The sequence below is a fragment of the Triticum aestivum genome, chromosome 4B (genome assembly GCF_018294505.1).
Source record: "Triticum aestivum cultivar Chinese Spring chromosome 4B, IWGSC CS RefSeq v2.1, whole genome shotgun sequence".
NCBI classification, from domain to species: domain Eukaryota; kingdom Viridiplantae; phylum Streptophyta; class Magnoliopsida; order Poales; family Poaceae; genus Triticum; species Triticum aestivum.
In genome coordinates, this window is record NC_057804.1 from 25,140,925 (window position 1) to 25,166,537 (window position 25,613).

Below are 25,613 nucleotides of genomic sequence, written 5' to 3' on the forward strand. Positions count from 1 at the left end.
AGTTTGCTTAAATGCTATCTCTAGTGCACGTATTTTCAATTATCCTCATAATGTCTTGATCTAGCGCTTAACATGGAAGATCATATTGGACCAGAGTTTTTCATGCTACGCTATATAGGCCAATTAAGTCTCCCTTTTTAGTTCTCCATCTGTAAAATCAAAACTGGAACAGATTAAAGTACATTGTAATTCCTTTAGAAAATTTGAAGTGACTAGAAATAAGAAGTTAAGAGTACTATTGGTCAGACCAAGCCATAGGTATCCTAAATGGAAGCACGGATAGAAATGGAATCAACGAAAGCCAAACCATTTTTCTCACATGTCCACCTTACTGCCGGGAATTTGTGAACTTAAAGAGTTCACTTCTCACCGTAAAAAACTAACGTGGGTGGTGGCTGAACCCATCGCACCAAGCTGACTACCCTGCCTGAACGCCGCTTTTCCATGAATCAGTGATCTGCTGTTATTTATCTCAGCCGCCATGGTAGTACTTTTCTTCGTATGTTTATGACTTATTGTGGCTTTGTGGGACTCCAAGGACTTTGATCTGATTAGGTCGCGTAAACAAACTGAGGATTGATGTTCTGAGTTTAACAAACTAGTTGCATTTCTCTTGAGCCCGATTATAAAAACTTGCTATACCGCCCACATGACTTTCAAAGAAGTCAAATCTATTTCATTTGTACATCCTCTAGCAGAACTTCCAGCCCTCACAATTCTCCCCTTCTTTTTAAACAAATAACAGACAAAGCAAATATGTGCCATCCTTTTAAAAACTATATTTAATCCGATTGCACCAACAGTGTCAACTAAGGCTGACGAAGCGTTTTTCAATTGGCATTTCCCCTGCCAGAAAATAACGGTGACAGAGTTGGTATGGGCCTTTAAGGATATATCTTCTCTGAACAGCTTCTTGAAAATTGATAGAATGCACCGTGGTAGTTATCTTTGTGCAACCAATAGCACTAGCGTTGGCCACGCTCTCCGAAGCTTCCTTCAGTACATCGCCTATGTTGCTGATGTCCATGGTAAATCATGTATTCAGATATTCCCCCTGCATGTATCCATAAGCTGATGCTTCTTCTCCATGATGTTGCGGCTAGTCCCCGAGGGATTCTTGTACCGGTGCAGGAATATGTCTGTGTAGACATGTAGGAATAGGATAGCCTCCTCAAAGGGTTTCTGTGTATTGTGTCCAATGCTGGACCAAGGCGGGCTTGTACCACCGCTAAGTGACCCAGGATGATGCTTAGTTTCAAAGATGACATTCTTGATCTCTGCCGTGATCTGAACGTTCTTGGTATGCCAGAAGTTGCACCAGATCTCCTTGGCTCCTACCAGATTCATCATTTTCCCCATGATAGACTCAGAGAAACAGGAATTGAGAAAACTGTATTGCCCCATGGAATTTGACGACCACAGCCTTGACTCTGGCTGTAGGCTCATGAAAACAGACCAAGCCACACGGGCAACTCTCCGGCACTTACAGGATTCCAAGAATGCCCATGTACATGGAGACATCATCACCATCAAGAAGTCAGCACAAACTTCAATGCAGAACGCTCCGATGAACAATGCATAGGTTATTGCAACAATAACTCCACTGTAAAACCTTGCTTGCCACCCACAAGGAAGAGCACAAAAGCAACTACCAGTGAAATGTGAGTGAGACATTGGAGTACAGCCCTAAGCCATGTTCGAACCACCCTTTCCTAGTTGCCTTGGTGTACAGATTGTCATACATCATCCCTAGCTCAATCTCCAGAATTTTGAATATATGCTGCCCATCTGCTGGCAGGGGCGGAGCTAGCTCCCGGCGACCCGGAGCGGCTGCCGGGCTGCTCCGGCTAGTCTCCATTAAACAATACTATAAGACCATGGGTAGTACTGCTAATTGCTGAGGCAAATGCTAGGCAACATCACCGTCCATAGACCTTGACCCGGCTCCTGGAACAGGCTGGCTCCGCCACTGTCTGCTGGTATTTGAAAAACAGTACCAGCAGTAAAATGCTCTCTGTATGTTACCTTCCATTTTAGCAAGCTTGCGACCAACAAATAGATTTCTGACACCTGGTGCGCTAGATAAAGCATAATTCACAACTGTCACATAGTCCAATTCCAGCTGGAAACTGACTTGTTTTCACATTAAGTAGAATCATCACCCCTGAGGGCATTTCGGCTTGCGCACTTCAGAGCCTATGTCCGCTCCACATACTTGACGATTCCAGCCATGAAGACAAACATGGCTGGGATCAGAAACTGGCTGTGTGCTGATAACTTCCAAAACACGTACAAGGCCAAGCCAATTTAGGTCAGTAGATTGAGCATGTGCCTCAGCCATAACTCATTGTCCTCAATGGAGAAAGTAGTGATGGTAGTATCTTGCCCACCAAGATGAATGAGAAGGAAAGGCATCCAGATAAACGAAAACCTGTGCATTTCTCCAGACACTTTTATGCAGTGAAAGTGGGCCAAGAGCGTAGACTGTGACCATGTCAGATAGCAAGTAAGCCAACCAAATCAGAAGCCTCAGTCCTGAGTTGGTGCTGCACCACGGGAGAGATGCTTAATTTCCAAGGATCGTGTGACCAGGGGTAATCATATCAGGGCGCTGATACATGTTCATGGTTGGCCTGTTATGGATGCGAGAGCAGTGATCGCCATGAAGAAAAGCTCCAATCTTGAAGTAAAATGGACAGTTGACCTTATCTTTCTCTGTACCAAATATCGAAGCCAAGCGTTCCGCCATTGTTTGAAACCAGTGAAGCTGACCACAAGCCTGCAAAGTCAAATGTTTAGTGATGAACATCATCAAAACACATGTTAGCAGTGCTCCGCTATGCATAAGGCTCCCAGTCTTTAAAAGAGTAGCGCCTTCCGTAATCAGCCTTTAAATTAATGTCTAAGTGTTTCATAGATTCCTAACCTAAAACTAATTGAACCATGGTTTTTTTCAAAACTTAAAAGGAGTAAAAGTAGACGTGAAACAGTGATCAAAATGTGTGGTGTTGCAAGAGCTGATAGTTGATGCAAGAACAGAAGGGCAAATTGTATGTGCCAGATTCTAACCCATGTAATCTCACCAAAGTAGCGCACAACTAGCCTTAAACAGGTGCTATACTATTTGACAGACTCTGTGTTTCAGATGTTTTTCCAAGTGGTTGAAGCTCTAATAGCATGCCCAACTTTTATTTATTATCTTTAACATTACAGATTGGCAACCAGTAACTTGAAGGACTTCAATTGAGCATTAAGGTTATTTTCCAAGGAGCAGCAACTAGGGCCTGCAGTACAAAGCATAACAATTTCACATTCTTTCAAGATAACACTAATGCATACTGCGTCTTATGAACTAATCTGCACCGACTCAAAACTGTTAATATTAGAACATGCAGGATATAAAATAAATCATATACAGGGTTACAATGTTTTTCCAATGAAGCCATTATCTATATCATGCGGGTGTTATTTTTACTTAAAATCTGCACTGCGTTCAGATAGTTAAAACCAAAGGACGAAACCCTGCAACTACACAAACAAGATACATTTTTAAACTAAGATGCTTAGTGCCTCTGTCCCTGCAACTGCAAAAGAGCCCACAAAACCAAAAGGCACAAAAAAGCAGCTTTTTCTGTCGCACATGAATACTTCCTTCTCAGGTAGACCATGCTATATCCATCCAAAAAGAATTCCATTTCGTCCATTTAAAACCTAATATGCACACCATTTTAGATCATTATAAATCGGGGAAAAAGGTCCAGGAAATATAGTACCATCCAGAATACTATGTATGTGGAGCACTTGATATGCATAATTACAGCAAAGCGTTGTTACGGGAGCAGAATTAGTAGGCAGACGAGTTATCGTTGCTCTACAGAATCCAAGTATATATTGGAGTTAGGACTGTACAGGTTAATAAAAGTTAGGACTACCTGTAGAAATACACGAGCTGCATATATTGTCCAAGGCTAAGCCTACACTATATCCTATTCCTGATTCAAATTCATTTCAATCCAATCAGCCTTATTGATTCAAAGTCCACGTGCTGAATAAGTTCACCGCATGAGCTGCTGCAGCCAACAGCAAGGCAAAAAACAAGGCTTATTACCCATTGACCATTTTTGCTGTTGAGCTTCTCTGTATCAGGATATCAGCACCATGAATCCATGATCAAGAAAGTAACACGCCAAATTTCAGGAGGGGAGTCGAGAGAAAGGACTTACATTCTGAGATTGTACAGTTTCCATCGTTGTTACTGTCGTGGTCAGACCTCCGCCGGTTGCCGCCGACCTGACGCCAGAGTCGGAAGAGGCGGGGCGGCACGGGCGTGGCAGCGATGGCCTGCGTTCAGTAGTTTGTACTAGCGGCAAAATGTTACGAAATGAACGAACTGAATTATCTGAATCAAGAAAAGAAATGTGGAACCAGTAGTTTCTACTAGCTTCAGAGTTCAGACCATCTTTTACCAGGTGTACACTACAGACTGATAAATCCAGATGACAATGACACCTACTGCTGTTCCCATTCAACACTTTTTACTTTTGTATTTACAGGACTACAACAGTTTCAGACAAGCCCCAGGCTAACAAAACCTATCAATGATATCCCTTTTCCAAGCATGATCAGATTGGCACTCCACTAAAGTAAGACTCCAAATATCATGTTCATGTAGTAAGCACTACGGACACCAACATCTGTGCATTGTGCAAAACAGATTAAACACCACCAATACATTTCGTGACAAAGAGATCGGTAGGAAGCAGATCAACAATCTAAATCTCAGACTTTTACAACATAAAAAATAACAAGACCAATAATACAAGTCATGTACAAAACCTGAAAACAATACAGCTCACATGCAGAAACTAGATTAATTTAAAATTGTAGGAACCTGAATTTTGTTCACAGGCTAAACCAAACAGAAATCACAATTTTCTCAGGTAAGGTTTGAAAGAGATTAATCAACTGATTCGTATATTTAAGTTCCATAGTTTTAACTAGCTTTGAACACACACAAAAAGGTACTGGTGTCCAATTGCACCAAGTAGAGGTACTGAACTATCTGAATCAACCAAATAGGGCAGTAGTATGAAACATGAAACTAACACTTCTCATATCAAGGTTGAGTGAAAAATGTTACTCCTTACTTGTAAAATTTGTTCACCCAATAACCAACTGGTCCACACCAAAACTGAACCAAAAAGATGATGGCCATGCAGCAAATAATATAATCCCAATTTCTGGAGAACCACCAACAATCCAAGTAAGAATAATCATGGACTAAATTGTACCCCCTCTGTAAACAATATAAGAGCATTTAGATCACTACTTTAGTATTCTAAATGCTCTTATATTAGTTTACAGAGGGAGTACTGTGCAAATGAAGAAGCTGAATCGAGAAGGGATTATATCATCCAAACAATCACGAAGTTCTAGGTTGATGAGTAGTTCAACACCACATTCAAGAAGATCTGACCAAATGAAAATAACAGTTGACCGTAACGAATCAAAGCAGCCATGAACAGAAACCAAACCTCTCCACCTCGTCGAGAGAAATCTTTTTGGAATTTTTGGGTTTTGCAAGTTAAACACAAAGACAAAAGAAACGATGAAAAGAAAATAGCAAAGAAAAGCCAAAAGAACAACCAAAAGAAAACAAGGAAAACAAACGAACAACAAAAGAGAAATGTTTTTGGATTTTCGAAAAGATAAAAGGCAAAGAACTTAAAAAAACACAACAAAAATAATTTTGGAATTTTTGTTTTTCTCGAAGGAGCCTTGGCGCAGTGGTAAAGCTGCTGCCTTGAGACCATGAGGTCATGGGTTCAAGTCCTGGAAACAGCCTCTTACAGAAATGTAGGGAAAGGCTGCGTACTATAGACCCAAAGTGGTCGGACCCTTCCCTGGACCCTGCGCAAGCGGGAGCTACATGCACCAGGTTGCCCTTTTTTTTGTTTTTCTCGAAGGCAAACAAGAATGTAAAGACAAGCAAAGATAAAATATTTTCAAAGTTTCAACAAAGAGGCAACAAAATACACTTCCAAAGAAAAAGCAAAACGAACAAGGAAATATCTTTGTTGCCCAGTACTTCTTTGTCAACCTCTTCAGCTGAGACCCTGACTACACCGAAGGTTAGGTGACTTTAGTATCTACTAGCGGCTTCTTTTGGTTCAACATCAACAGGTTTTGCTACTAACTTTTCTTGTACCGAGTGACCACTTTTTACACAACCAGGTACATCTCCATGGATCCTTGGTACTGGATGTATTTTCATATAGCTTACGATCCTTCCAGTTTGTCAGCCATTCGACCTCCCGATTCTCATGTTCATGTTCTGATTAGAATCCTCACGCGGATGCTCTACTTGGTGTTGGTCCTCGACGTTGTAATTCCCATGTCCTCTGGGTGCTTATCTAGCTTAACCTTTCCTTTGCTGCCACCGCCGCCAGTCTCTCTGCCTCGGTTACTTTGTTTACCGGCTCTTTTGGAATCATCGTCTTGGTCACTTGTGTGGCTCTAGTCTCTCATCCTTACTTCGACATGGTCTTCTTGGATCTGTCTCTGGCGGTGTCTTTTAGGCTGTCAATTTGTCGGCTTAGCAAACAAGTTAAGTTACATCATCCTCATAGCGAGATTGTGTCTCATCGTCCTTTTGATCTTGTTCACTTTGATGTTTGGGGTCCAGATCCCTTTGCCTCAAAAGGAGGACATCGCTACTATATTATCTTTATAGATGATTTCTCTCGACACACATGGACATATTTTATGCTTTTCTTCTAGTGAGGTTTTACCTATCAGTAAGAAGTTTGTTGTCATGCTTCATACCCAATTTTCCACTCCTATATGTGTCTTCCATGCAGATTTTGCTTGCGAGTTTATCAATCATTTATTGTGCGGATTCCTTGCTGAGTAGGGCGCACTTTTTGAAGGCTCGTCTTAGTGAATATATTTAATGTCTGATCTTGGTCCCTTTCACTACTTGGAACTGAGGTTTCTTCTACCTTGGATGGCTTCTTTATTTTTCAAGAGAAGTACATTTAGGATCTTCTTGCTCGTGCTGCTCTTAGTGATAAGGTCACTGCTGAATCTTGGTCCTCTTCGCTACTTCCTTGAGATTGTTCCTTATTTCCTAAGAGAAGTATATCCAAAATCTTCTTGCTCGTGCTGCTCTTACTGATGAGCGCACTATTGAGACTCCGAGTCAACGTTCACCTTTGTGCCCACCTTTGCTCCCTGCCAGTCTGGATGGGCATTCTTTGCCTTGTTGCAGGCTGCTATGAGTACTACTGTCTCAATCCCACATCCCGTGTTCCCTTTATGTGTGACACCATAACCGCACGCTCGAGCACCACCGATGGTGAGCAGGAGCTCGAACAGTCGACGCGTACCTGGTTTATGCACGGGACGAGCCGAGGACAGGCGCTACCTAAAGTCGAGGCCAAGGGCGCAGTAGGAGAACCTGGGGTGCTTAATCAAGTGCGTGACCCACAACCCGCAAACAGGAAAAGAACGCCAAGCCGGATCGATGGGGTACGAAGAGTGCATAGGCACGTGGGATGCTGGATCAAGTCCCTCTGCTGCCACCATCGCCAGTCTCTGCCTCTGTTGCCTTGTCTACCAGTTATTTTCAGGATTGGCATCATCCCCTTGGATCACTTGTTATCTCTCATCCTTAGTTCGACGTGGTCTTATTCGATCCGTCCCGATGATGTCTCTAATCCACGGTCCAATTACCTTATACTCATAGCGAGACAGTGTCTCTTCGTCCTTCCGACCTTGTTCATCTCAGGGGTTCATCTCCCTTTACCTCTGGTAGTAACTTCTCTCTACACACCTGGATATACTTTATTTCTTCTTGTAGTGAGGTCTTATAAGCCTTTTGCTGCCATGGTTCACACTCAGTTCTCTACACCTATTTGTGTGTTCTATGATGACTCTGGTTCGTCGCCTAAGGCTTCCCAGGTGATTCATCCTCATCCTCTTCTTTACTAAACTAGTCGTCCACATCTTGTGAATTCTTCTGATGCGTCATCTTGCAATGAGCTGTCTCCCTCAACTACTGTCTCCTTTTGTTGACAACGCACCTCCTCCAGCTCAACCTACTTATGGCTTCTACGCTCGCCCGCTGCCGCTTATTGATTGCTATTGGTATTCTAGCATTGCTCTTCTCAATACGACTTACCGTGACGCCATGTTCATCCAGAACATCAACATGTGATGGCAAAGGAGATTGCTGCTATTGAACACACCGACACGTGGGATCTCATTTTCCTTCCTCCCATGCTCATCCCGTCACTTGTATATTGTAAGTAGGTCTACAAGATTTAGACTCTAATGGTTCTCTTGTGTTAGAAAGCTCGTCTTGTGACCGTGGCTTTCAACATGAAGATGGCTATGACTACGATGAGACATTTGCTCATATGGTTCACATGACCACTCTTCGCGCACTTCTCTTGTATATTTGTTCGCCACTAGTCTGTCTCTCAGCTTGATGTCAAGAATGTCTTTCTTAATGGTGAGTTGCATGAGAAGGTATACATGTAGCCACCACCTAGATATTTTTTTTTCTGATGGCACGATCTACCGTCTTTGTCGCTCTCTCTATGCCTTTAGCCTCTCGTGTCCAGTTTGAGTGTTTGTCTCAGCGATGACTGCAACTAGTTTTTGCCAAATGCTTATGATCTGCACTTTATAGCATCTTCTCAGGGTCAAACTTTGCTTCTATATGTTGATGACATGATCATCACTGCCAACAACTATGAGTAGTTTTTATGTCTACTATTGGTCCTCTTTGTTACTTCCTTGGAATTGAGGTTTATTCTACCTCTGATGGCTTCTTTATTTCCTAAGAGAATTCATTCAGTATCTTCTTGCTCGTGCTGCTCTTAGTGATAGTCACTATTGACACTCCATAGAGCTCAACGTCCATCTTTGTGCTTCTGACAATGAGCCTTTGTTGATCTAACGCGCTACCGTCATCTTGTTGGGAGTCTTGTATTTAGATGTCACTCGTCCAGATATTTCATATCACGTTCTCATTCTAAATTTAAAGTTCTACAATATCTTTGTAGAACTACCTCTCACCGTCTCTCTTATTCCTATGCACAAGTTCGCTCGTCCCTTTGTACTTACTGTGTTTTCTTGATGGTTTTCTCATTGCCCAAAAGACAAAGAAACAGACTGCGTTTTTCAATTTAAGTGCAAAGGCTGAGTCGCAAGCTATACCTTTGTTGACAATAGAGGTGACTTGGTTACGATGGTTGCTTGAGGATTTTGATGTTTTTGTCACTAGACCTACTCCTCCCTTGTCAGACAGTACAAATGCTATCAATATTGCGCACGACCTTGAAAAGCATGAACTCACCAACCATAATGGTGTTGATGCGCCCTATCACTCACGTATTGCCCTCTTCCATTCCAATGTGTCTTCTTGTACTACTATCGTAGACCCCACATCATCGTCACATGCGGCTTCCCCACCTCGTTCATTCCCTAAGACTTCCCCGATGATTCCCCCCAATCCTCTTCTTTACTACACTAGTCGTCTGCATCTTGCGGATTCTTCTAATGTGTCATCTTTCCATGAGCCATCTCCCTCGACTATTATATCTCCTTCTGTTGGCAATGCACCGCCTCTAGCTCAACCTACTTATGGCTTCTACACTCGCCCGCTTCCACATATTGATCGATATGGGTATTCTAGCACTGCTCTTCTCAATACGACATACCGTGACACCATGCTCATCCCGAATGGTGACATGTGATGGCAGAGGAGATTGCTGCTCTTGAACGCACTGGCACATGGGATCTCATTTCCCTTCCTCCCTATGCTCATCCCATCACTTGTATCTTGTAAGTGAGTCTAGAAGATTTAGACTCTGATGGTTCTCTTGCGTAAGAAAGCTCGTCTCGTGACCCGTGGCTTTCAACAGGATCATGGCTATGACTAAGATGAAACATTTGCTCATATGGCCCACATGACCACTCCTCACACTTCTCGCTGTGATATTTGTTCGCCATTGATCTGTCTCTCAGCTTGATGTCAAGAATGTCTTTCTTAATCGTGAGTTGCATGAGAAGGTCTACATGTAGCCACCACCTAGATATCCTTTTTCTAATGGCACAATCTGACGTCTTCGTCGCTATCTCTATGCCTTTAGCCCGTATCATCCGATTTGAGTGTTCTGTTTCAGCAATGAATGCGACTAGTTTTTGCCAAATGCTCATGATCTACACTGTAAATCCATCTTTCATCCCAAGGTCGAACATTGCTTCTATATGTCGATGACATGACCATCACTGCCAACAACTCTAAGTGCATTTGCCTTTTTGAAGGCTTGTCTTAGTGAATAGTTTTTATGTTTGATATTGGTCCTCTTCACTACTTTCTTGGAATTGAGGTTTCTTCTGCCTCTGATGGCTTCTTTATTTCCCAAAGAGAAGTACATTTAGTATCTTCTTACTTGTGATGCTCTTAGTGATAAGGTCACTGTTGACACTCCCATGTGAGTGCTTTTTACTACCCTTCCATACTTAGCAGGTAATGAAGCTGCTGATGGGGGAGGAAATGTCCGTTGAAAATAAAGCGAACCAGTGGGGCTTAAAAGTCACTCTTTGAATAGTTTTTCAGACCGTTAAGTTGTCAATCTTTCCAATGATGAGGCTCTGTCTTTCCCCGATAGAGGAGTTTCACCCTTCCACTTCTGCCTTTGCCCTTTGTACTTCTTCCCGCAATTGAGATCCCTGTTAAGGAAGAATATCTCGCTCGTGTGTTTTTGCAAGGAAATCGCTCTACTTTTTCCAGCGATGAGTGATTGAGTAAGGTCTAATTCAATCTGTGTTATGACCTACCTTTTTTGATTGAAGTAAAGAGAGCTTTACTTTTTCTTTTTAAACCCTAAGGTTTGAGCTCGTCCTCGGGGCGGATTCGGATCCTTTTCTCTCTTTTTAACAATATATGTGCCTTTTGATTTACACTTGGTCCGCTTCTTCATGAAGGCTTAACCGGAGCACAACACACACTCTCCAAACCCACCCACACGGCCCAATAGTTGTGACACCTCACTCAACAAGCATGTCATGTCATCCCGAGTAGTAGATCCACGTGCAGACACCACATCTGCCCACAATCGCCCGCCGTCGCGGCTAACGCACAAGCGTAGGGTGGACGCTGCCTTTCTCCTCTTGGTGCCCCCTTTCGGCTTTCCTCGCTTCCCCTGTCGCCATCCCCTCACCGCTCAACTCCAGGTCCAAAAGCTAAATGGCGGCGGCGGTCCGCTCCTGGCGGCTTTTTCACCCCTCCACACCCCTAGCGCACGCTCTGCTCCCTGTCAGTCCGATTGAGCATCCTTTGTCTGGCTACAGGTTGCTCTGTCGCTGTCTCGATCCCACAACCTGTGTTCCCCTGGTGGGCGCCATAGCCGAATGCTCAAGCACCACCTATCGGCGAAGCAAGAGCAGGGGCAGTCGGCACCGCAATGTCTAACCAGTTGTTCAAGAATTCACCCGATTAATCAGTTAATTGGCCAGTTAATCGCTACTCATCGGGTGACCAACTCAAATAACACATACTCATCGCGTTAACTTGCCAGGTCGATTAGACCGACTAATCTGTTGTCAAGCTGATTAATCACTGCTGGCCTGTTAACTTGTGGGCAAACAAAGCCTAATTATTTGGCCCATAAACCCTCCCACTCCTAAATAGGTACGGTTTAGAACCCCTCCTGCTCCTCTCATCCCCTCCCGACCTAGATGGTGACTGACCAGGTCCTCGTCGGCGTGCTGCCACTTCCCCTCCTACCCGTGTGTCGCCGCTTCCTCTTCTCCCTCTACACACCACTACTTCCCCTCCATGACCTATCACCTCCGGCAACCGACCCGTTCAGATGCCCAGCGCGGAGGCCGTCACCTTCCCTCTATTTGTCGTCATCGTGTGGCTACCATCTCTCAGAGTTGCGACACAGGCAGAAAGTAGCAAAAAATGTTGTATACATGTTTGTTGATGACTTTTGATGCCCACATGGATGATTGTTGTTGTATACATGTTTGTGATCTATTGAGAAAAGAAAATTGTGCCATTTACCTCCTATTTGCAATGTAGATTTTCCCTCCATACAAAATTTGCTTCCGTTGAGTTGAAAATTCCACCAATCAGTGGTTGACCGATTAATCCAGTTAATAAACCGATTCAATGATTAATCGCTACTCCCAAGCTGAGCGAGCAGTTACCAGTTAACGATTTCCTCAACATTAGTCTAACCCACAGGATGTGTGCATGACGCTACCTACCACCAGGGCCAAGGGCCACCAAAAGGAACATGGGATGCAACATCAAGTCCGTGGCACAAAACCTGCAATCAGGGGAAGGACGCCAAACCGGATCGAGGAGGAACAGAGATTACACGACTCCGACACCTACTTCTTTTAGTTTTTATTCATAGCCTTGTGCTTCTTCGTCAACCTCTTCAGTTGAGCCCCTCACTACACTCGAGATTACGTGACTTCAGTGTCTGCTAGCTGCTTCTTTTGGTTCTCCATCGATAGGTTTTGAAGATTTTACTACTGGACAATTTGTACAAAAGAGAAGACGAGGAAAATATTTTTGGTCTTTTCATTAGTTCAACAATAAAGTACATAAGAGCCAACCAGAAATTCGTTCACTTCAACACTTAAGACGAGAAATATTTTTGGAATTTTTAACTTCTACAACTTAAATAAACGCAAAGACAAAAGAAACGGCAAAAAGGAAACAACAGAAAAAGCCAAAAAGAACAAAGGAAAACAAAAGAACAACCAAAGAGAAATATTTTTGGATTTTCTGAAACATAAAAGGCAAAGAACTCAGAGAAACACAACAGAACTAATTTTGGAATTTTGTTTTTTCTCAAATAAGGCAAACAAGAATGCAAAGAGAAGCAAAGATAAAAGATTTCCAAAGTTTCAACAAAGTGGAAATCAAATAAACATCCAAAGAAAAAGCAAAAAGAACAAAGAAATATATTATTATTTTCCCAAAGAACTTCAAACGAACAAAACTACAAAAGGACAAAAAAAACTTTTTGGGTCTTTTAAAAGCAAGGAACAAAAAACAAAAGAAACAATAGGAAGCAAAAAAACACTACAAACATTTAAGACTCAAACGAGAAATCTTTGAGGAATTTTTGGGTTTTGCAACTTCTTTTTGAACGTCTGCAACTTAAACACAAAGACGAATTCAACAACAAAAGGAAAACACCAAAAAAACCAAGAACAATCAAAAGAAAACAAAGAAAAAACAAAAGATAAACGAAAGAGAAAGATTTTTGGATTTTCTAAAAAATAAAAGGCAAAGAAGAACTAAGAGAAACACACAGAAATGATTTGGAATTTTTGGTTTTTCTCAAAGAAGGCAAAGAGAAGCAGAGATAAAGAATTTTCAAAGTTTCAACAAAGAGGCCATCAAATAAACATCCAAAGAAAAAGCAAAAAGAATGAGAAAATATTTTGTGGTTTCCTCAAATAACATCAAAAGAATAATAAGATAAAGAAATCATTTTGGGTTTCTTTTAAATGCAAACAACAAACAAACAAAAGAAAAAATAGGAAGCAAAAGAACATTTCAAACAACTAAGAATCAATAAAACGCAAACAAGAACCTTTCTAGAATGTTTGGGTTTTACAACTTAAATACATAACGGAAGAAATGAAAAAAAAGAAAACAACAAAGAAAAGCCAAAAAGAATAACCAAAGGAAAACAATTAAGACTCAATAAGACGCAAACGAGAAATCTATTTGGAATGTTTGGGTTTTGCAACTTAAACACAAAGACGAAAGAAACGACAAAAATAAAACGGCAGAGAAAAGCCAAAAAGAACAACCAAAAGAAAACAATGGAAAACAGAAGAACAACAAAAGAGAAATATTTTTGGATTTTCTGAAACATAAAAGGCAAAAATGATCTCAAAGAAACATTTCAGAAATATTTTTGGATTTTTTTTCTTTTCTCAAAGAAGGCAAACAAGAACGCAAAAAGAAGCACAAATGAAAGATTTCTGAAGTTTCAGCAAAGACGAAATCATATAAACTTCCAAAGAAATAGCAAAAAAACGAAGAAATATCTTTGTTGTTTTCTCAAAGTACTTCAAAAGAACGAAAGGAAAAAAGAAATCTTTTTGGGTTTCTTTCAGAAGCAAACAACACACAAACAAAAGAAACAATGGGAAGTAAAAAAACACTACACACTTGGACTCAACAAGATCCAAACAAAAAATCTTTTTGGAAAATTTGGGTTTTGCAATTTAAACACAAAGACGAAAGAAACAACAAAAAGAAAACAACAATGAAAAGTCAAAAAGAACAACCAAAAGAAAACAAAAGAACAACGAAAGTGAAATATTTTTGAATTTTCTGAAACATAGAATGCAAAGAACTCAGAGAAACATAACAAAAATAATTTAGAATATTTGATTTTTCTCAAAGGCGAAAAAGAACGCAAAGATAAAAGATTTCCAAAGTTTTAACGAAGAGGCAATCAAATAAACTTCCAAAGAAAAAGCAAAGAGAATGAAGAAATATTTCTGTTGTTTTCTGAAAGAACTTCAAAACACCAAAAGAACGAAAGGAGGGTTTCTTTTAAAAGCAAACAACAAACAAACAATAGGAAGCAAAAAAACAAAGGAACACAAAAGAAAGCAATCAAAAACCAAATTAAACTAAACAAAAAAGAACGAGAAATACTTTTGGGTGTTTGATCTTTAACAGAGCACCTACTTGCTACTTCTAGTTTCATCGCACAATACTTCTTCGGCAACCTCTTCAGTTGAGACAATGACTACACTGGAGATTAGGCGACTTCCATGTCTACTAGCTAATTCTTTGGGTTCTCCATCAATAGGTTTTGCTACTAATTTTTCTAGTACCGAGTGACCACTTTTACACAACCAAGTACACCTCTATGGACCCTTGGTACTGGACGTATTTTCAAATAGTTTATGACTCTTCGAGTTTGTCAGCTATTCGACCTTCAGATTCTCATGTTCATGTGCTTACTGCTGACGGAACTTCCCTCCAAGTCGACAGTCGAGGCACTCTTACTACTTCATCTTTTCATGTTATTCTTTTGCTCATATTCCTTGGCCCATGTAGCTCATTTTAGGTGGTCAGATTGTCGACTTTGGTCGTACAGTCATTCTTTAGTTTAACTCTTGTTCATATTAGGATCCTCAGATGGATGCTTTACTTAGTGTTGGCCATCGTCGTTGTAACTTCCAGGTCCTCTAGGAGCTTGACTGGTTTGGCTTAGCAAACAGGTTTAATTACTTTTATCTTCATTTTGATGTTTGTGGTCGAGCTCCCTTTGCCTCAAAAAGAGGCCATCGCCACTATATTATCTTTATAGATGTTTTCTCTCGACAAGCATGGATATATTGTATGCTTTTCTTGTAGTAAGGTCTTATCTATCAGTATGTTTGCCCCCATGCTTCATGCCGGGTTTTCCGCTCCTAATTATGTCTTCCATGAAGATTTTGCTTGCGAGTTCATCTATCATTTGATGTGCAGATTCCTTGCTGAGCAGGGCACACTTTCTCAGTTCTCATGTCGTGGTCCAAATGCTCAGAATGGTTTGCTGATCGTAAGCATCATCAACTTCTTGAAGCGGCTTGTGCACTGAAGATCAACACCTCTCTTTCACCTCACTTTTGGGTTGAGGTTGTTTCTACTTCCACCTACCTTGTCAACAGTCAGCCTTCCTTGCTCTGCAAGGTGACATTCCACTCGAGTGTTTGTTTGGTCGTTCTCATGGCTACTGAGCGCTTCGTGTATTGGGATCCTATCGATCCGCGAATGCGCATTCCTCAGGGTGTGACTTTTGACGAGTATCGTCCTTTCTATCCACGTCCATCCTCTCCTTCAGCCTCTCCCATTGAGGATATTTCTTTCCTAACGTTTCCTGATACACCTATCACTCATGTTTTGCCCTCCTACATCCATTCCAATGTGTCTCCCTGTACTACTGTTGTAGACCCCACGTCATCATCACCTGCGGCTTCCCCACCTCATTCGTCCCCTAAGACTTCCCCCGTGATTCTCCCGCATCCTCTTCTTTACTACACTAGTCGTCCGCATGAAGTGGATTATTCTGATGCGTCATCTTTCGATGAGCCATCTCCATGTCTCCTTCTGTTGGAAACGCACTACCTCCAGCTCAACCTAGCTTCTGCGCTTGCCCGCTTCCACCTATTGATCACTATGGGTGTTCTGGCGCTGCTCTTCTCAATACAACTTACTGTGATACCATGTTCACACAACGGCAACATGCGATGGCAGAAGAGATTGCTGCTCTTGAACACACCGGCACATGGGATCTCATTTCCCTTCCTCCTCATGCTCAAGCCATCACTTGTATACTGTAAGTGGGTCTACAAGATCTAGACTTTGATGGTTCCTTGCCTTACAAAGCTCGTCTTGTGACTTGTGGCTTTCGATAGGAACATGGCTATGACTACGACAAGACATTTTCTCAAATGGCCCACGTGACCACTCTTCTTTTCTTGCTCGCCACTGGTCTGTCTCTTAGCTTGATGTCAAGAATGTCTTTCTTAATGGTGAGTTGCATGAGAAGGTCTACATGTAGCCACCACATAGATATTTTCCCCTGATGGCATGATCTGTCGTATTTGTCACTCTCTCTATGCCTTTATCCCTCGTGCACGGTTTGAGGTTTTCTGTCTCGGCAATGACTGCAACTATTTTTTGCCAAATGGTCATCATCCTACACTTTATATCCATCCTTAAGCTTGTGGTCAAGCTTTGCTCCTATATGTCGATGACATGATCATCACTACCAACAACTTTGAGTGCATTGCCTTTTTGAAGGTTCGTCTTAGTGAATAGATTTAATGTCTGATCTTGGTCCATTTCACTACTTGAAACTGAGGTTTCTTCTACCTCTGATGGCTTCTTTATTTCCCAAGAGAAGTACATTTAGGATCTTCTTGCTCGTGCTGCTCTTAGTGATAAGGTCACTGCTGAATCTTGGTCCTCTTCCCTACTTCCTTGAGATTGTTCCTTATTTCCTAAGAGAAGTATATCCAAAATCTTCTTGCTCGTGCTGCTCTTACTGATGAGCGCACTGTTGAGACTCCAAGTCAACATTCACCTTTGTGCCCACCTTTGCTCCCCGCCAGTTTGGATGGGCACTCTTTGCCTCGTTGCAGGCTGCTATGAGTACTGTCTCAATCCCACATCCCGTGTTCCCTTTATGTGCGACACCGTAACCGCACGCTCGAGCACCACCAATGGTGAGCAGGAGCTCGGACAGTCGAGAACAGGCGCTACCTAACGTCGAGGCCAAGGGCGCAGTAGGAGAACCTAGGGTGCTTAATCAAGTGCGTGACCCACAACCCGCAAACAGGAAAAGAACGCCAAGCCGAATCGGTGGGGTACGAAGAGTGCATAGGCACATGGGATGCTGGATCACGTCCCTCTGCTGCCACCATCGCCAGTCTCTGCCTCTGTTGCCTTGTCTACCAGTTATTTTCAGGATTGACATCATCCCCTTGGATCACTTGTTATCTCTCATCCTTAGTTCAACGTGGTCTTCTTCGATCCGTCTCCGATGATGTCTCTAATCCACGGTCCAATTACCTTGTACTCATAGCGAGACAGTGTCTCGTCGTCCTTCCGACCTTGTTCATCTCAGGGGTCCATCTCACGTGTTCTCTACACCTATTCATGTGTTCTATGATGACTCTGGTTGAATCCTTTTTAGCAGACTTTGGTTCTCTTATCCTGGTGCTCATGCTCAAAATGGTGTGGCTGAGCGCAACCATTGTCACCTTCTTGAGACGACTCGTCAGTTATGGTCACCGCATCTCTTCCGTCGCACTTCTGGGTCGAGTTTGTCTCCACTTCCATCTATCTCATCAACCTTTAGCAATCCACTGCTCTGCAGGGTGACGCTCCTTTCGAGCGTTTATTTGATCGTTTATTCGGTGCTTCAATTATTTGGTTGTGTTTGCTATGTCCTTCTTGCCCCTCGGCCTCGTGAACGCACCAAACTGACTTGTCAGTCTGTTGAGTGTGTCTTCTTAGGATACAACGATGAGCATAAGGGATATCATTGTTGGGATCATGTTGGTCATCGGATGCCTATTTCTCAAGATATGACTTTTGTTGAGTTCGTCTTCTTCGGCCTTTTAAGTGGAGTATATCTCTTTCCACAATTTTCCCGACACTCCTACCACTCCTATTGAGCCCTTATCCAATCGTCGTACTGCTCCTGCTTCTCTAATTATTGTAGAACCAACGCCATCATGATTCTACACCTTCATCACCGGTGGCTTCCTTGTCTCCATCACCTGAGTTTATCCCGATGATTCCAACTCATATTCTTCCATCTTTTCCTAATTTCTATACAGGACGTCTACGTGTTGTGGATGCGTCTACCGATGTGCCATCTTCCCCGTCTGAGCCTACTTATGGCTTGCGTCCTCGTCCGCTTTGGCATGTTGACCGCCTAGGTCTTCCAAGCGTTGGCGATGCTGTTCTTGAGCCAACTTATTGTGGTGTTGTTCATACCAAATGGCACCTTGTGATGGCAGAGGAGACTGCTGCTCTTGAGCGCATTGGCACGTGGGATATTGTATATGTTCCTCCTCGTGTTCGTTTCATCACTTGGTGGGTCTACAAGGTTAGGACTCACTCTAATGGTTCTCTTGGGCGTTACAAAGCTCGTGTTGCGGGTAATGGCTTTCAGCAGGAGCATGGTCCTGATTACGATGAGACTTTTGCTCACCACTGTTCGCACACTTCTTATTGTGGCCTCTGTTCGCCGTTGATCCGTGTCTAGGCTTGATGTTAAGAATGCATTTCGTAATGGTGAGCTGGCTGATCTGTGTCTAGGCTTGATGTTAAGAATGCATTTCGTAATGGTGAGCTGCTCCTTACGACATGCTTTCTCGTCTTCATCACTCTCATTATGGCTCTAAGCAAGCCCCTCACACCTGGTTTGAGCGTTTTGCCTCTATGGTGGCTACTGCTGGTTTTCATCGAGTGCTCATGATCCGACATTGTTTGTCCTCCTTTCTGCTCTTGGTAGGACTCTTCTTCTATATGTTGATGACATGATCGTCACTGACGCAGACCGTGAGTATATTGCCTTTGTTAAGGCATGTCTTAGTATGCAGTTTCTTATGTTTTATCTTAGCCCTCTCTGCTACTTTCTTGGGATTGAGGTCCCTTCATGCCAAAAAATAATAATTTAGGATCTTCTTGCTCGCATTGCTCTTACTGATGAGCGCATGTTGAGACTCCCATGGAGCTCAATGTTCACCTCCCTGCTACTGATGTTGACCTACTGTTTGATCTGGCGCTTTATCGACATTCTGTTGTGAGCCTATTTGTCTGGCACTCGCTCGAAAGAAGAAACAGACTGCAATGCCGTGCCCCTCGTTCGAGTGCACCTCCTCCTGCGGCACCTTCGCTCCACTTTCCTACTCTACCCTCCATTATATGCTCTACGGCATTCTCGTCGTGGCTAGGATGGTGGCAAACTCGCTTGCAGCGATGCCTCTCGCACGATGTTGCTAGAGCCTTCATCCTCTCAAGTGGCATGACACTCCCATGGGGTTCAACATCCACCTTTGTTTGATCTGACACGCTATCATCATCTTGTTGGGAGTCTTGTCTATTTAGATGTCACTCGTCCAGACATTTCATATCCCCCCCCCCCGTTCTACAATATCTTTATGGAAATATCTCTCACCGTCTCTCTTCTTCCTATGCTCAAGTTCGCACGTCCCTTTCTACTTACTGTGTTTCTTGATGGTTTTCTCATTGCCTAGAAGACAAAGAAACCGATTGCGCTTTTCCCTTCTAGTGCAAAGCTGAGTTGCAAACTATGGCTCTTTTGACAACAAAGGCATATGATGGTAGCTTAAGGATTTTTTTTGTTTCTATCACTACACCTACTCCTCTGTTGTAGAGTATGTAGAGTACAGGTGTTGTCACTCACTTACTCCTCTGTTGTCAAAGAGTACAGGTGCTATTAGTATTGTGCACGACCCTGTGCAACATAGCTCACCATGCATATTGGTGTCGATGCTTCCTTCATATGCTCCAGTGTGCAGGATTAAATAATTCCTCTATCTCTTCAGACTCAGTGTTGTTGATCCACCATTAGCTAGGGAAGGATTTTATTCTCTAGTACTCCCTCCATTAACGATTACAAGATGTTCTAACTTTTCTGAATCAAGTGTACATAGACACATTTTAGTGTGTTTTGTTCACTCATTTCTGTACGTAGTTCATATTAAAATATCCAAAACATCTCATAATAGTGAACAAAGGGAGTATACTTTTGTACTTAAAAGAAGGAATTCTCCCTCGCCCTTTATGGTCATCCAGCGGGGCATAGCTCCCCCCTATGGCCTCCACCCCGAACATACCTCCCCCTAAACATGCTCGAGTGCACTCTTGCTCCTTTTCTAGACCACACACCACTCTAGATTCTCTCACCCAGATCCTTATTTATTAGCAGTACGGGACTAAAACATTGCACATTATTTTTGCTTCCCTGGGTCAAATGAGTGGTCGGCACCTCCTTCCGCAATGCCGTCACCCACCATCCCATTCTACCCTCAGTTGTGGCATTGTCATCGCAACAAGGATGGTGGCAACCTCGCTTGCGCCGATGTCTCTCGCGTGACATCACCAGAGCCTTCATCCTCTCAAGTGGCATGAATGGCCGAAGGGGACATTGTCGCCATGGCTGCTGGCATTCCCTTCCTTGGATAGTGAAGTGATTGGGAGAGAGACTAAGGGAAATATGGGAAATGAGGCGATTACTAGCGTATTAGGGCAATGAGGCCCAAACAAAACCGCTGAGATGAGTTAGGCCCACTACCAAAATGGTAGGTGTATTCTTCAACAAAGTGGGGACACACTTTTGATGGAAACAAGACCGGGTGGGATATAGTCGTACTTTATCAATCTCAAATAATAATCTGCTTTTTTCTTGTAAACTTTAACCCCTACTTTCAAATTATAATCTGACCCAAACACTAAACTAGCGTTGACCATAAACTTTTATACATCACACCATATGTTTAGAATCTACTAAGGCATATGAAAAAAAGGGATAAATCTACACACGTAATTTACATGTAACCGTTATAATTATATCGTTTTAGAAATGCTATAGGTAGGTTTGGCTAGATGTCTAGGCCCGAGTCTACACTCTATAACATCGTATGTTTGTAAAAGGAACATTACAAAATATGCAAGTCTATATAGCAGCTAGTCTCCTACAAAGAAACATGCTTTTCTCTTTTGGAATAAAAGACCATACCTTTTTTTTTGCGGGGGAAATAACCGTAAACTTAACAGTCAAGTGAACAGCAACACAACTAAGGAAATGAAAATATAATCACAATATACATAGAATAAGAATGTGTGAAATAGATAACCATGTCGTAAACATCAGTTGTGGACAAATTTAGGGTGGTTGATAAAACAGAATCATTACCTTTGAAGCAGAATTGAGATTTGGTCATTCCAGAGTTCCAACAATTCTGTAGAATGAATCAAAACTGTCACATAACTGAGTGTAACTGGTTGGGTGGTGAGCTGATCTTAGAGGTGGGGTTGCGACTGCATCCGCTGGAGCCTCGGACTATCGTTTGGACAAACCGATTTAAATGCAACAGCAGCAGCTCCCACAACGCTAGAGAAATTTTCATTATCTGCAATATCATTAGAAGCATTAATGCTTAGGAATGAGAAGCAGGTTGCACTGAACAAACCTCAGCCAAATTTGTGCTTTGTACTGGAAGCAAGTTGTTGAGCTTACATAGTGCTTAAGTTTCACCACCTAACATACGGCGATGGACTGTTCGCACCTTACTTTGCAACCAGCAATACAAGTGGAGCGACAACGTGCAAACTGATGCCGCCATGGTGCCGAAGGCCCAAGCCATCACTTTTATGTGCAAAATAGATCCTTCTGGAATATGCTAATGGAAAGGATAGCTCCATTTTGTTGCCTGCCGCAATAGCAAGAAAATTTCTGTTGTCACTTTCTAACAGCGCTTGCCAATTACATAAAGAAATACTCCCTCTGTTCACAAATATAAGATGTTTTGGATATTTCAATATGGACAACATACGGACTGAAATGAGTGAACAAGCACACTAAAATGCATCTATATACATCTGAATCAGAGAAAAAGGTAGAACATCTTATATATGTGAACTGAGGGAGTAACATTCTACTAGCACATGCCAATTACATACAGAAATAACATTCACCAAATTCAACTAGTTGCAAGATCACAAAAGAGTGGATAGCTAGTTAATAAATCAACTATTCGGACTATTCAGAGCCAGTATTTTAGGTACTAATTACCTAGCTGTGTTTTTGTTTTTTTTCTCCATGATAGAATACACTATCATTTTCCAATCAAGTCGAGGCCCTATGGCGTAACAGAAGAAACCTCCAAAGATTAGTCAGACCAAGAAGAGCTGATCAACTTCTCAGGAGGGCAACATTCATCATAAGTGCTGGAACAACTGATGTGTTTTCCCACTATCTTGCCACAAACCGTTCAGGAACAGATAGCTGGCCACCGTACGAGAACCTACTGATAACACATGTCACCAACTATACCCAGGTAGACACCGTATGAGAATCTACTTGAAAACCTAACAATTTACCTTCTTCTGACATCACCACCTAAATAGACGAATCAAGTGACATGGTGCAAGCTGAGCCTGTCCATAATGATCAGCCATTCTTTGAACTTCACATTCTACACATTGTTGTATTTCACAACGTGCTAAGTTGATAATCTAAAGAAATAATCCATTTCTGGCATTCATCTAATGAGAAGTAGAACTCTTGCTGATTTGCTTTTTCCATTGGCTAGCAACTATAGAAAATTTCTACCTCATCATTAGCAAATGCTTGATGGTGGTAATCTGTCATCATCATCTTTAAAACAGCACTAACAGCAAATTAGCAGCAGCAGATTGTATCTTGAATCTCCTCAATGAACCCGCAGCGAAAAATGTAGGAAACTTTGCCATGGTTTATGTAGATTGATAGTCCTTTCAAATCACAATTTCCGTATATGTTTACCTAAAGAAAAAGAGTGTGTGCTGTGTGAACTGAGTGCACATTATGATTCTTTGCCTGATGCTAGAAAAAAAACTATGTTTTGTAACAGGACAGCTGATCAAATATGCTTTAGTCACAAATTTTATATCTTCCTTGTGAGTTCCAGAGGGGCAAATTAGCAGCAGTAGCAGCAGCAGAGCAGCACGCGGCAAACAGTGGGAAGCAGGAGCATCACACGGCAAACAGCTGGGAAGCAACAACATCATGCTGTAGGAGGGTGTCTACCTTGTCCGTGGTGGCAGGCGAGGCGAGCGTTCCGCGGCAGCGAGGGAGCATCCTCCGCCGCGAGCACATGCTCTGTTCTTTTTCCACGTCGCGACCGGCAGGCGGAACTAGCGGCAGGAGGCGCCATGCGCACCGGCGTGAGGAGATGTGGGCGAAGACGCCCTCGGTAGCACGACGGCGGGGAATTCGAGAAGGAGCATGACTGGATCCGCCGCCGCCCACCGCCTCGGGCTCGCCTCCTCGTCCATCGCTGTGGTAGCCGTCGTCCAGGCGCCTCAGGCTCTCAACGTGCTCGCGGCGAACCAGCCTCCGTCGGCAGCTTGGACCTGAGGTCGGATGCCGAGACCCCCGGCGCCCCGCCGCGCCGCCGCCGCCGCCGCGGCCTCCCCCTAATCCTCTCCAACTCCCGAACCCGAAGATGCTCAGCCGCCGTCGATCACGTACTCCCCGAGTCGCCGCCGCCAAACAGCTCTCCCCACGTCTTTGAAGCCGGCGGCGTGCTTGGATCTAAAAGCCAAACCCCTTTGCTGTTCCGAGCTGTAGACCAAATCCCTTGCTCTGCTCGAGCGGCAAATAGGGTTTTCCTCCTAGCCGAACCGGAGACCGGGGCCCATTGCATTGCAGCGAGCAAACCACATATGGGCCAGCCCAAGTAGCTAGGAAACGTATTTCTTTTTTCTTCACGGTTCTTTCTGGGTTTTTTTTCCTTTTTTGTTAATCCTCCTTGACTAGTTTTCCTAGCCTCTTCCTTTTTGTTTTTTATTTTACTTTTATTTGTTTTCAAAAAATCAAATTCCTTTCTCTATTTCTTCTTTTCAACTTTTGTTTCTATTTTCACAGTTTCTTAAAAATGATCAGAATTTGGAAAACTATTTGCTATTCCAAAAATCTCATGTTTACAAATAATGTTCGAAAATTTGAAATTATGTTCTTGCTTTAGAAAAAGTTCACTCTTTCAAGAATAATTCATGTTTCCATATTTTGTTTGAATGTTCACAAAAAGCTCTCATCTTTAGAAACAAATCACAGGTCCAAAAATTCACTTTTAGAAAAAAAATGGAGTTTCAAAAAATGCTTGTGTTTCCAAATTTGTTTGAAATTACCAAAAACGTTCTAGTATTTCGAAGATGTTCACAAATTCAAAAAGGTTTTGAGATTTCCAAAAAATTATTCGTGGTATCTAAAAATGTCTGGGTTTTTAAAAATTGTCACAATTTTAAAAATATTCATGTTTAAAAAAAAATCCAAAAACAAATGCCTTTGAATATTCAAAAATGTTTACATCTATCGCTGCTCATAGTTCTGATGTGTCTGCGCTGCCTATCAGACACTAAAGCTCATCAACTCGAGTGGCTAGTCACTCGCGTTCATCGGCGGGAGGTCCTATGTTTGGTCCCTCACACGTGCTTACTTTTTTTAGCAATTTTCACTGCTTGTACCACTCGCATACTTTATTTTAGCATTTTTCACTCGTGTTCCCCAGCGGGATGTCCTATTCACACAAGTTATATGATTAGTCCAAAAATTATAGGTATACAAAGGTGGTATACCTAAAAACTTGCATTAACGTGTAGATCATTGAGTATGATATGTTTGATTTCTTGCAATATTTTCGTGATAATGAGATGATGATATACGAGTGTATTAGTGAATGACTGTGGTTCAGTATAAATATCGGTGTTAAGGTTTGTGAGTCTCAATACATGAATGTGTTGGTCTTTGACATAGCGAGGAAGTGCTTGCTTAACTGGTTTGAAACCCTCAATAATATTTAGACTGTGCTCCGCGAGGTTTCTTGGGATACCTAGCACATCAAAAGGGTGCCCGACAAAGATGTCCCAATTCTCGCGAAGAAAGTCATGTAGTGCTTCATCCAGTGGAGCATCAAGACAAGTTACAATAGAGGTCGTTTTAGACATATTCTCAGAGTGAAACTAAAATTTTACCATTTCATCAGTTGGTTTAAATGACGTTGATTTTGATCGTTTGGCGAGGACAACATCCTCCTTGTCAATGGTTGCTCATAGCTTAGATAACTCCTCGGCAGCTAAGTGAAGGAAATATGCCCAAGAGGCAATAATAAAGTTATTATTTATTTCCTTATTTCATGATAAATGTTTATTATTCATGCTAGAATTGTATTAACCGGAAACTTAATACATGTGTGAATACATAGATAAAACATAGTGTCCCTAGTATGCCTCTACTTGACTAGCTCGTTAATCAAAGATG

General features: G+C 42.3%; 1 long non-coding RNA gene across 1 annotated transcript; it reads right to left on the reverse strand.

Annotated features, from left to right (window-relative positions):
- On the reverse strand, positions 1 to 23,922 carry LOC123090716 (uncharacterized). Its single transcript, XR_006442545.1, has 5 exons — positions 23,382 to 23,922; positions 21,831 to 22,023; positions 21,507 to 21,723; positions 4,224 to 5,240; positions 1 to 2,779 (listed from the first exon to the last, which is right to left on the reverse strand). It is a non-coding gene; the product is annotated as an uncharacterized lncRNA (long non-coding RNA).
- Positions 23,923 to 25,613: the final 1,691 nt, after the last annotated feature.